The sequence below is a fragment of the Dermacentor variabilis genome, chromosome 7 (genome assembly GCF_050947875.1).
Source record: "Dermacentor variabilis isolate Ectoservices chromosome 7, ASM5094787v1, whole genome shotgun sequence".
Taxonomy (NCBI): domain Eukaryota; kingdom Metazoa; phylum Arthropoda; class Arachnida; order Ixodida; family Ixodidae; genus Dermacentor; species Dermacentor variabilis.
In genome coordinates, this window is record NC_134574.1 from 146,473,348 (window position 1) to 146,485,459 (window position 12,112).

The following is a 12,112-nucleotide window of genomic DNA, read 5'->3' on the forward strand; positions in this document are numbered from 1 at the left end:
CGGCGACGAAAAAAGAAGCAATGTTCTCTACTAATGATGAAACGCCAAGGCACTTTCTAGGAAGAATTACAATAAAATTGTGGGGTTCAACGTCTCGAAACTGCACTCCGCTGCCCGCAGTCGAACCTTCAACCTCGAGCTCAGCCGCACAACGCCATAGCCGCTGATCCGCTGGGAGTGGTATAAAAGGTGGTTGCAAAGAATGCGTGCAATAAACTCACGTAGATTAAAGCCATCAAACACCACTTCCAAAAGACGAGGTCTACAAGAGAAAAAAACCTGGAATGGCAGTTTATAAAATAACGAGAATGCATTGACTAAAGACGCGGTTCGGTTAAGTTGTTTTTGTTTAACAGGTACAATGAACAATTCATTGACGTGATGAAAAAGTAGCTGTTGCGCCAAGGTGTCACGGGACACAGAATTGTTGCGCACAATTAACAATAACTCGACGCGAACACGTGCCGAACGGTTGGGGCAGCTGGATACGGTGGGGGCCCACTAAGACTGCGCTTAGTACATTACGTCCTTTGTTTGAGCTTATAGTTAAGCGGAATTCACGGCACATTGCTATAACGTACGTATATAACCCACTTTATATTTCTCTTAGAGTAGCCAAATTTTAATGGCACGTTGCGAGGCCTGAGTACATATATATTTTTTCTTTTGATATGAGCATAATTACAAAGTACAAAGCATATTTTTTTTATAGACAACACGCCCGAGGCTGCGATGACGCAGCCTCGATAACGTTATCTCCATGCTGAGATAACTAACACTTCAGAATCACAGGCGTTGACGAAATAATTCAGTTTAGAACATGTTTAACATATATGAGGCACTTTTGATTCGACCTGTGCTGCAGGATCGGTTAATATTGGGAACGTCTTCGAAGAAAAATAAAATTGCAGGTGGAAGATGTCCAGGCAGCGGTTGCTGGCGGCGTGAGTTTACGCGTGGTAGTGTAGCCGGAATTCCTAATTTCGCTCCTCAAAAGGAGAATTCACAACAGTGAAACTTCTGAAGTTATTTTGCATGTGCACTGCACGAGGAAAAAAAGTTTATTTCCTGCATGTACCCGCGATATCTATAGAGTCAAGGACTGGAGCTCACATCTCTGAAAAACAAAAGAAAGAAAATTATATTCTTGACATTTATTTCGCTGCTGCCTATTTCTAGAGGTTCTGAGGACTAGTGACTGAGAAAGATAAAAACAAATTTGTTGCCTAATATTGCGAAGCTCGCGCTTTGTGAGAGGCTTCAGAGTGTAAGCTAGATGTGCTTTTTATTCTTCTTTCTAAGCGCTCCGGCGCATTCGTCTTTCTCAAGCTATAGCATGGAAACTGCAAAATTAATATACCGGTCGATGGCATTGCATCACGGTGATTACATTCATCGCTGTCTGCAGAATGTACCAAATCGGAGCAGAAAAAAAAATGTCTTTAGAATTGAATCTGCCATAAGCTTGAGAAGCGGCTTTATAAAATTAAAATAAAGAAGGGGGTGGGCGACCGGTGCAGGTTATTCCTGCCAACATATCTTGATAAACGTTCATATACATGGAATGTTATTCAAAACTTAGGTTTTAATCAATGCTTTAATGCACGTCAGGAGCTCTGGCAGCTGGTGTTGACGGTTACTATCAATAAAGCATTGATGTTAGGAAAGAGGTGAAATTGTGCGTCACCGACTTGATTTTAGAACTTGCCTCCACCGATTTCTTAAAGGCCGACACGTAACCTTACAGTGTTACGCAACACGTTTGCGGTGTTTTTCAATGGTTCGTTTGTCTGTTTTTGTAGCTATACCGACAATCTGTTATCCTTGTTACGTTTCGCCTACGACGCGCGGTTTAGCCGGCGCGACTGCAACAAAGCGGCAGACATTTTGGCCCGTTCGGCGTCGCCGCTACGCTCCCCGCCAAGCGCGTCCAGGCATGTTCCGATGCCACGTGTCTTCATGTGCGTGTGTGAGTGTATGTGCCATTGTGCCCGACCAGAGGCGCTACGAGAGTAGAAGTCACCTTCTCCTCCCAGTCATTGTGCCCGACCAGAGGCGCTACGAGAGCAGAAGTCACCTTCTCCTTCCAGCCATTGTGCCCGACCAGAGGCGCTACGAGAGTAGTAGTTACCTTCTCCTCCCAGTCATTGTGCCCGACCAGAGGCGCTACGAGAGCAGAAGTCACCTTCTCCTTCCAGCCATTGTGCCCGACCAGAGGCGCTACGAGAGTAGAAGTTACCTTCTCCTCCCAGTCTTTGTGCCCGACCAGCGGCGCTACGACAGTATGCGTCACCTTATCCCATTGTACAATCACGTGCTCGTCTATTGAGGGGTTCCTTCTTGCCCTCAACTGCGAGAGTATAAAAACAGCTGCCCCCGGACGCCAAAAGGAGGGCTCCGATTTCTTCTGTTGAGTAAAGTGCTCTCCCGGCTCTCTACTTCGGTCAACCTGACCGCCAACTCTTTGCGATGTTAAAATAAACAAGTTGTTTTGTTGTTACCAGTCGACTCATGCTTTGCCGGGACCTTCGGATGCTTCCAGTTGTACCCCAGGCCGCCAGGCCAACGCTACCCTTGGGGCTTGCGACCCAGGTGCAACCACGGGCGTCAGCGCCGAGTTCCCAACAACCGTTGCCATCGGTGGGATTCAAACAACTGTCTGCCAGCAGCGAAGATATGCAGTTGACTGTATGCTGAGCAGCTCAACGACGATCCGGGAGCAGTGCAACGAGCCCTGTGTGATGACTGGTTGCCTGCAGCGGAACGACTGCGCTGGACTCTTGGCTGCGAGGTTTGGTGAGTGCGGGACTTTCTTCTTCTGAGCTCTGCCAGGCTTTTGTTAGTGTTAGAAACAGAGCTGGTAATTGTGGTTGTCGTTGCTGCCGGGTTAGTTTGCGGCAAGACAATAGTAAGCAGTAGAGAAAGCAGCATTCAGAGCAGCCATGGATTTGAAGTCGTTGCGCAAACCGAAATTGCTGGAGCTTGCAAGAGAGTTGGGTCTGGATGTCTCAGACAAACTCAGAAAACCTGAACTGCTAAAGGCTATTCTGGAGTTAGAAGCTGAGGATGACGAGCTGTCGGAATGCCTTGAGACCATTGAGGAAAGGGAGACGGCAAAAAGACAGGAGCGCGAAATTAAAGAACAGAAAGAAAAAGAAGAGCGTGAACGTAAAGAACAGAAAGAGCGAGAGCAACAAGAGAAAAAAGAAGAGCGTGACCGTCAACACGCTTTGGAAATGAAGCGTCTCGAGATAGAGATGGAACGCGCTCGTAATGGAAGTCAGGCACACGGTGCAGGAGAACGCGTATTGTTCAAAATGACTGACCTGATGCGGCCGTTTAAGCTTGGAGAGGACATTGGTTTGTTCCTGGTTAACTTTGAGCGAACGTGCGAGAAGCAGGGGTTCTCTCGGGAAACGTGGCCACAGCGCTTGCTCACTTTGTTACCCGGCGAGGCGGCCGACGTAGTCGCTCGCTTGGATAGAGAGGAGGCAGAGGATTTCGACACAGTGAAATCGAGTCTTCTAAAAAAGTACCGGCTGTCTGCGGAGGCGTTCCGTCGGAAGTTTCGGGAAAATGAGAAAGGCAAAAGTGAGTCATATACAGAGTTTGCGTATAGGCTTATGTCAAACATGCAGGAGTGGCTCAAAGAAGAGAAAGCGTTTGGTGACCACGATAAAGTTCTGCAGTGCTTCGGGCTAGAACAGTTTTATAGTCGGTTACCGGAGAACGTGCGATACTGGGTCTTGGATAGGCCAGACGTTTGTACGGTGGCTAAAGCCGCTGAGCTAGCCGAGGAGTTTGTGACGCGTCGGGCTCGCGGAGCTAAGGACGGTCAAAAGGGTGAATTTGGCTCGAAGTCTGAGAGGCCGAAGTTCACACCCGTGAGAGCAAAGGGGAACACGCGTAGTGCGGATGCGAGTGGAAGCAGTGCGACCGAACCTAAGGAGACGGCGGCAGCCGAAGCCGAACGCAGAAAGCGGTTCGAGATGAGGCAAGCGCGCGTTTGTTATACGTGCCAGAAGCCGGGTCACTTTTCGGCGCAGTGTCCGGAAACAACACCAAAAGTTGTGTTTTTTTCAATAGGCAGCACTGACGAGAACATGAAGCTTCTCGAGCCTTACATGCGAGACCTCCTCGTGAACGGGAAAGAGTGCCGAGTGCTTCGCGATTCCGCAGCTACGATGGATGTAGTTCACCCGTCTTACGTAGAACCCCATATGTTCACGGGCGAGTGCGCATGGATCAAGCAAGCCGTGGAAGCTCATAGCGTGTGTCTGCCGGTAGCAAAAGTGCTTATTGAAGGACCTTTCGGAGCACTTGAAACGGAGGCGGCAGTGTCATCTATGCTGCCCCCCAGTACCCGTACCTATTTTCAAACAGGTCCGATCACCTCCTGCGCGAGAAGGGGCTTTTGTTTGGTGAGGCTAGCGTTCAGGCCTTAACCAGGTCGAAGGTTCGGGAGCTCGCTGCAAAGGCGGTAGTTGCGGGGCCGACGTTATCGAACAATGAAAAAGGGTCAGAGGTGCAGCAAGCTGACGAACTGAATAAAATTGAGCCTGTAGCGTTGAAGGCGCCAGATACTGGAGAGGAAACGCCCGACACGGGAAAGTTAGAAGAGCTATCTACTGATTTGCTCATCGCGCCTACGTCAGACGGACTCGATAGGTTGCTAAAAGTCAGCCGGTCGGCTTTGATAGCCGAGCAAAAGAAGGATGGTAGCCTAGAAAACATACGCTGCAATGTCAAGGAAGGTATCGCCAGGAAAAATGCGCGTTTTGTGGAAAGAGGTGGAGTCCTGTACCGGAAGTATCTAGACCGCAGAGGAGTGGAGTTCGATCAGCTGATCGTTCCTCAATGCTATCGTCAGGATCTGTTGCGCTTGACGCACGGGGGTTCGTGGTCCGGACACCTAGGAGTTAAGAAAACTAAGGACCGTCTCTTGCAAGAGTACTATTGGCCAGGATGTTTTCGGGACGCAGACCATTTCGTGAGGACATGTGACACCTGTCAGCGGGTGGGCAAACCAGGGGACAAATCAAGGGCGCCGTTGAAATTGGTACCTATCATTACGGAGCCTTTTAGACGGCTCGTTATTGATACAGTGGGACCTCTGCCGGTAACAGCCACGGGGTACAGACACATTTTGACTGTGATCTGCCCAGCGACAAAGTTCCCTGAAGCAGTGCCGCTTAAAGAACTCAGCTCAGTTGAGATAGTCAATGCACTACTGTCTATATTTGCGCGAGTTGGTTTTCCTGCGGAAATCCAATCAGATCAGGGCACAGTGTTTACTAGCGCTTTGACGACAACTTTTCTCGAAAGGTGTGGGGTAAAGCTGCTACACAGCTCAGTGTACCACCCACAGTCGAATTCCGTTGAGAAGCTCCACTCCGTCATGAAGCGCGTGTTGAGAGCCTTGTGTTTTGAACATCAAACTGACTGGGAGCTGTGTCTGCCTGGGGTGATGTTTGCATTAAGGACCGCCCCGCATGCGGCTACGGGGTTTTCGCCAGCTGAGCTGGTGTACGGTCGCTCGCTTCGGTCTCCGCTTCGCATGCTTCGAGAATCGTGGGAAGGCAGGGGTGACGACCCAGTCGTGGTGGAGTACGTGCTTAAGCTCCTCGAACGCTTAAGAAGGGCACAGGAGTTGTCAGGTGAAGCAATGACAAAGGCCCAGCAGAGGGCCAAGGTTTATTATGATCGGACAGCCAGGGCCCGTCGTTTTGAGGTGGGCGATGAGGTCATGATATTGCGCACATCGCTAAACAACAAACTAGACGTGCAGTGGGAGGGCCCAGCACGAATTGTTCAGAAACTGTCGGACGTTAACTACGTGGTAAGTCTGCCAGGAAAGCGGAAAGCACAGCAAGTTTACCACTGTAATCTGCTCAAACCTTATAGACAAAGGGAAGCAGTGGTGTGCATGATGGTAAACGTTCCTGAAGAGCTTCCGGTCGAGCTTCCGGGACTAGGCTCAGTGACGAACAGGGAAGACACCGGTCAAGTCATTAGTGGCTTAGTCAGTGGAGCAGCGCTGTCGCCTGAGCAGAAAACCGAACTACACCAGCTCTTACAAGAGTTTCAAGGTCTGTTCTCTGAGAGGCCTGGTAGGACTTCTGTCCTTACTCATGACATAGAACTTACCTCCCCAGAGCCAGTACGATCCAAGGCGTATCGGGTGTCACCCCGCCAGAGCGATATTATGGAGGCTGAGGTAAAGAAAATGCTACAGCTCGGTGTTATTGAGGCAGGTGAGAGTGATTATACCTCCCCTTTGATTTTAGTTGAGGTACCGGGCAAGGAACCTCGTCCTTGCGTCGACTACCGCAGGCTTAATTCTATCACTAGGGATCAAATTTATCCGATCCCTAACATCGAGGAGCGCCTCGAGAAAGTTAGTAGCGCTCAGTTTATTTCCACCCTAGATCTTGTCAGGGGTTATTGGCAGGTTCCACTTACAAAAGAGGCTAGTAGGTATGCGGCGTTCATTTCACCAATGGGAACATTCCGTCCTAAAGTGTTGAGTTTTGGTTTGAAGAACGCGCCGTACTGTTTTTCAAGCCTCATGGATAAAGTGTTGCGGGGACAGCAAGAATTCGCTTTACCGTATCTAGACGACGTAGCGATATTCTCCGCATCCTGGTCTGAGCATATGGCACACTTGCGGGCAGTGCTAACCCGCCTGCGCGAAGCGGGCTTGACAGTAAAGGCTCCTAAGTGCCAGTTAGCACAGGCCGAGGTTGTCTACCTCGGTCACGTGATTGGTCAGGGTCGTCGCCGCCCCTCTGAAATAAAAGTGGCCGCTGTGCGAGACTTTCCGCAACCGCGCACAAAGACCGATATTCGGTCGTTCTTAGGTGTCGCCGGCTACTATCAGAGGTACATCCCCAGGTACTCTGATATCGCGGCTCCCCTGACGGATGCTCTAAGAAAAACAGAGCCCCAAACAGTCGTCAGGGACGAGACAAAGGAAAGAGCGTTTAGCGCCCTAAAGAGTGCCCTAACAAGCCAGCCGGTGCTACGATCGCCAAACTATACAAAAGGGTTCGTTGTTCAATGCGATGCTAGTGAGCGAGGCATGGGCGTTGTACTGTGCCAACGGGAAAATGGAGAAGTAGAACACCCCGTCCTGTATGCTAGTCGTAAGCTGACCAGTCGTGAGCAGGCGTATAGCGCCACCGAGAAAGAGTGTGCATGTCTCGTGTGGGCCGTTCAGAAATTGTCATGGTATCTAGCCGGCTCGAGGTTTATCATTGAGACGGATCACTGCCCTCTCCAATGGCTGCAGACCATCTCTCCCAAAAATGGACGCCTCCTGCGCTGGAGCCTCGCTTTGCAACAATATTCCTTTGAGGTGCGTTACAAAAAGGGGAGTCTCAACGGTAACGCCGATGGCTTAAGTCGAAGCCCCTAACGTAGGAATCAGCCTCAAAATTGTTTGTTACTGATGTTTTTCTTCCTGAGGCAGGATTTTTTTTAACATATTGCTTTTGTTTAGTGTTTCAAAGTGATGATATGCTTTCTAGTGCAATTTTCCAATTTGTGGACGCGTTCTGAGTGATGCTAGACTACTGTAAGGAACTAGGCAGTGGTATAAAAGGGGAAAGAGCCTGGCAGGGCTTAGTGAGGGTTGTGCCGTGCTTGCTGACTGAGCGCTTGAGTTTCAGCGTAATTCTAACGCTTGCCGGGAACGAGAACAAGAATGTGAACTCTCCCGAAGTCACTTTGCCGTGTCCCGCGCGAACCTGAACGAGAGAACGAGGCCTTCTCTGTGCGCTGCGCTCAAGAAACGTCGAGGGACGCCCGACTTCGGTTATGAGGATCATCGAGCGACATCCCTCCGGACAGCGGATGCAGTCCCCTGTCCATCGGGATCTCCTTCCCCCGGCGGGGCGGTCTGTTACGTTTCGCCTACGACGCGCGGTTTAGCCGGCGCGACTGCAACAAAGCGGCAGACATTTTGGCCCGTTCGGCGTCGCCGCTACGCTCCCCGCCATGCGCGTCCAGGCATGTTCCGATGCCACGTGTCTTCATGTGCGTGTGTGAGTGTATGTGCCATTGTGCCCGACCAGAGGCGCTACGAGAGTAGAAGTCACCTTCTCCTCCCAGTCATTGTGCCCGACCAGAGGCGCTACGAGAGCAGAAGTCACCTTCTCCTTCCAGCCATTGTGCCCGACCAGAGGCGCTACGAGAGTAGAAGTTACCTTCTCCTCCCAGTCATTGTGCCCGACCAGAGGCGCTACGAGAGCAGAAGTCACCTTCTCCTTCCAGCCATTGTGCCCGACCAGAGGCGCTACGAGAGTAGAAGTTACCTTCTCCTCCCAGTCTTTGTGCCCGACCAGCGGCGCTACGACAGTATGCGTCACCTTATCCCATTGTACAATCACGTGCTCGTCTATTGAGGGGTTCCTTCTTGCCCTCAACTGCGAGAGTATAAAAACAGCTGCCCCCGGACGCCAAAAGGAGGGCTCCGATTTCTTCTGTTGAGTAAAGTGCTCTCCCGTCTCTACTTCGGTCAACCTGACCGCCAACTCTTTGCGATGTTAAAATAAACAAGTTGTTTTGTTGTTACCAGTCGGCTCATGCTTTGCCGGGACCTTCGGATGCTTCCAGTTGTACCCCAGGCCGCCAGGCCAACGCTACCCTTGGGGCTTGCGACCCAGGTGCAACCACGGGCGTCAGCGCCGAGTTCCCAACAACCGTTGCCATCGGTGGGATTCAAACATCCTTTAGCGTTGTGAAACGCTACGCATTTACCATGTGCCGCTTTCAGTCTGTAAGAAGTGTAGCAATCTTACTGATATATGCTTTTTTACGTATTTAATTGCGGCGTTAAGCACTGTGTGCTTAGACTGACCACGAAATTGATTGTGTGATAAGGAAAGCGAGCAAAGTGTGTTTGTTGTATTTGTGAAGAAGAAGACGCGCCTCTCGGCACAGCCGCATCGCCAACACGCGGCTCGTCTCCGCTCGCGCTGTTGATTGCTGGCGTCCGTTTGGACAGTGCTTCGGGCTGCCTCGCCGTTCCCGGTCGCTGTGCCCTCGCATTAGGCGCCACCAATAAACCTTTTCACAATTGGTGGAGGTGCTGGGACTCAAACCCCGTCGCTTGAAACCCTGGAGCTAAGATCAAGCACGCTACCGCCCGCCATGACCGACAGCTCATCCCAAACTGCACCGCCGCCACAGTCCGTCACCTGCACCGGCGTTCCACGACAACGGGACCCCAAGATCTTCAGCGGTGCAGACGACGAAGACGTAGAAGACTGGTTTGCGTCATATGAACGGGTGAGCGCACACAACAAGTGGGATGATCCAGCCAAGTTAACGCACGTCATCTTTTATCTGGCTGGTGTTGCCCAACTGTGGTTTCACAACCACGAAAGTGACGTACCCACATGGTCACTCTTCAAGACCACCTTTACGGAAGTGTTCGGCCGACCCGCTGTTCGCAAGCTGCGCGCCGAACAACGCTTGCGCGCCCGAGCACAGCAGACGGCAGAAACGTTCACAAGCTACATAGAAGACGTCGTGGACCTTTGTAAACGAGTCAACGCCGCAATGCCCGAAGCTGAGCGAATTCGCCATATACTGCAAGGCATCGATGACGGCGCATTCCAGATGCTCCTAGCCAGGAATCCGCGCACTGTGTCTGAAGTTGTCAGCCTATGCCAAAGTTACGATGAGTTAAGGAAGCAACGCGCTTCGACTCGGCGTCCTCTGGGAAGCGACGACTTGTTGGCGAGCCTTGACATGTACGACCCATCCTCATTCCTTCAGCGGGTCAAGGACTTCGTGCGTGAGGAAGTTGCCCGCCAACTTTCTTTAGTCCCCTTCACTCAGGAGCCCACCTCCCGTATTCCAAACACGCTCCGCACCCTCATTTCAGAAGAGGTCGCCCTAGTTGTCCCTTCCGCACACCATCAGCCGCCTGCAGCCGCGAATCTCAACTCTGCGCTGGCAGTGCAGCCTGTCGCCACGCCTCTCACCTATGCGCAGCCAGTCCTGCCTGTGGCCGCGCCTCTCACGTACGCGCAGGCAGTACGCAGGCCTCCACAGGCGTCTTTCGCGACCCAGTCCCAACCACTGCCACCGGAATCCCATGCTGCATCTTGGACCGCACCGCGAGCTAATCCTTGGAGGACACCTGACAATCGACCTATCTGTTATTCTTGCTGCACTCCCGGACACGTCGCCCGATATTGCCGACGTCGGCCTCAAGCGTTCGGCGACGCCTCGCGGCCCTTCCAGTACGGCAGCCAGCCATTTCGCCAATACGCCGCTCCTTCCCCCCAACCGTACGCTCGTGCTGACATCCCAGAATTTCCTTCACGTCGCTCGCCATCCCCTCGCCGACGCTCGCTCTCCCCACTGCGTCGGCGACCCGCACCACCTGACCAGGAAAACTGAACGTCGCAGTTCAAGAGGCAAGAACTGCGCCCCATTCGAAATGTTTAAGTCCTCGCGCCTCTCCTGCCAACGTGGTCGAACTTTGTGTGGAAGGTGTTCCTGCATTCGCTCTTGTGGATACCGGCGCAGCCGTTTCTGTGATAGCCGCCAAACTGTGCCGTTCGCTGCGCAAGGTGACCACGCCGCTTTCTGGACTGTCGCTTCGTACGGCAAGCGCGCAGCACGTCACTCCGCACGCAGCCTGTACTGTACGTCTGCTTATTCACGGCCTTGTTTACATCGTCGAGTGTATTGTTCTTCCCACCTGCTCACATGACGTCATCCTCGGATGGGACTTCTTATCCAGCCATAAAGCCGTGATCGACTGCGCACGCGCCGAAGTTGAATTTTCCCCTTGTGACGCACCCTTGGACGAAGATTGCGACCGCCCTTCTAAACTTACTGTGCGCGAGGACACAGATATTCCACCTGGCTCCTTCGCCCTCGTACCTGTCTCTTGCGATGCCATCGCTGATGCAACGGTCCTCTTCACACCGTCCGACGTCTTCATGAGCCGTAAATCTCTCCCACTACCCTTCGCGACGCTTGACATGGCTGGCGGCTGCAGCAATATATACTTTTACAATCCCCTCTGTGCGCCTATTACGTTGCTCGTTGGCGAATGCCTTGGCTTCGTGGAACTCCTCGACTCTTCGTCTTTGGTTGACGTCCCCGGAGACTCTTTTGATGTCGACTCCGGCCAACCGTCTTCGATGTCCGCGCTTGAGGAAACGTCCAGGGCTGCGTTCTCGAATGCCATCGCCGATACCTTCACACCTGCCGAACGCGCCGACCTTCTTGATCTCCTGCACAAATTTAGAAATTCATTCGACGTTTCACAACCTCGCCTGGGCCGCACGTCGGAAGTGCAGCACTACATTGACACCGGTTCACATCAGCCGTTACGTCAACGACCGTACCGCGTTTCTGCCGAAGCGCGTCGTGTCATTACCACCCAAGTCGAAGATATGCTGCGCCGTGATGTTATTCAACCTTCGCACAGTCCCTGGGCATCTCCTGTCGTTCTCGTTCGCAAGAAGGACGGGTCTATTCGCTTTTGCGTCGACTACCGTCGGTTAAATTAGGTAACGCGCAAAGACGTATATCCTTTGCCGCGCATCGACGACGCCCTCGACAGTCTTCAGGGAGCAGAATTCTTCTCGTCCCTTGACTTGCGTTCAGGGTACTGGCAGGTCCCGATGGCTGCTGCCGATCGCCAGAAAACCGCATTCATTACACCTGACGGCTTATATGAATTTAAGGTGATGCCTTTCGGGCTTTGTAACGCCCCTGCCACCTTTGAACGACTCATGGACAACACGCTGCGTGGCCTCAAGTGGTCTATATGTCTGTGTTACCTCGATGATGTCGTGGTTTTCTCGCCTGATTTTCCTACTCACCTGCTCCGCCTCAGACAAGTTTTGACCTGTCTAACGAACGCTGGCCTTCAACTCAACCTCAAGAAGTGCCGCTTCGCCGCGCGGGAGCTTACCATTTTAGGCCACGTTGTGTCCAAGCATGGCGTTCTACCCGATCCTGCAAAACTTCGAGCAGTCGCTGAATTTCCGAAGCCTCAGACCATCAAAGAACTTCGAAGCTTCGTGGGCCTATGCTCATATTTCCGGCGCTTTGTTCGAAATTTCGCATCGATCATGGCGCC

At 52.1% G+C, this 12,112-nt stretch overlaps 1 protein-coding gene across 2 annotated transcripts in view; it reads left to right on the top strand.

Annotated features, from left to right (window-relative positions):
* The first annotated feature begins 376 nt into the window (after nt 1-376).
* LOC142588118 (peptidoglycan-recognition protein SC2-like) overlaps nt 377-12,112 on the top strand; it is a 32,970-nt gene continuing 21,234 nt past the window's right edge. The window contains exon 1 of one of the 2 annotated variants that reach the window (XM_075699598.1): nt 377-577. The gene's annotated coding sequence lies outside the window, so the exon portion shown is untranslated. Of the gene's footprint in view, nt 578-2,720; nt 2,797-12,112 lie in introns of those variants that run through there. The other variant, XM_075699600.1, reaches the window with a different exon arrangement.